Source organism: Sinocyclocheilus grahami, unplaced genomic scaffold, assembly GCF_001515645.1.
Source record: "Sinocyclocheilus grahami isolate Dianchi unplaced genomic scaffold, SAMN03320097.WGS_v1.1 scaffold1397.1, whole genome shotgun sequence".
Classification (NCBI taxonomy): domain Eukaryota; kingdom Metazoa; phylum Chordata; class Actinopteri; order Cypriniformes; family Cyprinidae; genus Sinocyclocheilus; species Sinocyclocheilus grahami.
In genome coordinates, this window is record NW_015506576.1 from 81,710 (window position 1) to 81,985 (window position 276).

The window sequence follows — 276 nt, forward strand, 5'->3', positions numbered from 1 at the left end:
ATATATATATATATATATATATATATATATATATATATATATATATATATATATATATATATATATAGCCCAATTTATGTCATTCAATTTGAGAAATTGTTAAATCAATTATGCAATTGTTTAAATACACAGATATAATAGATGCAAATATTCAATTAAAATTCAAATTGATTTGTATAGCGCTTTTCACAATATTCATTGTTTCAAAGCAGCTTTACAGAAAATGCATGTGTCTACATTACAAGTTAGAGTGATCTGTTATCACAAGTGAAATAA